Consider the following 648-nt stretch of genomic DNA (forward strand, 5'->3'; position numbering starts at 1 on the left):
CTCTCCCTCCACAGGTTCTCCTGGCAGCCATGGGAGAAGGAAAAGGGTATTGTAGGCTCCCGAAATTAACTCTTCAGGCTTTGCTGCTAACACTCCCTGCTTCACTCCCCTGAAATGCTCAGCATCCCACAGCCCCACCATTCCCTGAAAGCCATCCCTCAGGATCCCAGCTGCCCCCATCCTACTGACAAAGGTCCTGTCCAGACAAGCATTTAATGATGGCACTCAGAGAAATAACACTCCAGTCTAAACAAGCACTAGGTTTGTGTGTTAATGGGAGAGAACAGCACTGGGGGTGAGGGTTAGGTGGGGATTGCAGGAGGGAGAGTGGTGTAAAGCCAGCGTGCTACGGGTGCAGCGCAGGAGCCAACAAAGCCCAGCTCCAGCACCGGGATGGTTCCTGCGCCCATGGTGGGAGCAGACAGCATGGACCGCGGCAGAGAAGGGCGGCTGTTAGCGGAGCAGGTCACCATGCTGAGCAATGCCGGTGCTGCCTCCAGAGAGAGACAGCCAGCAGCTGCAGCACAGACACCGCTGACCTGAGCAGGGCTGCTGGTGACCTGTAACTACCCACCATGAGTACACTGGGGACATGTACCACGCAGATCGGCTGAGCAGAGAGCATCAGCACGTGCAGCATCAGCAGCC

Source organism: Antrostomus carolinensis, unplaced genomic scaffold (genome assembly GCF_000700745.2).
Source record: "Antrostomus carolinensis isolate BGI_N321 unplaced genomic scaffold, ASM70074v2 scaffold43889, whole genome shotgun sequence".
In the NCBI taxonomy this organism is placed as follows: Eukaryota; Metazoa; Chordata; class Aves; order Caprimulgiformes; family Caprimulgidae; genus Antrostomus; species Antrostomus carolinensis.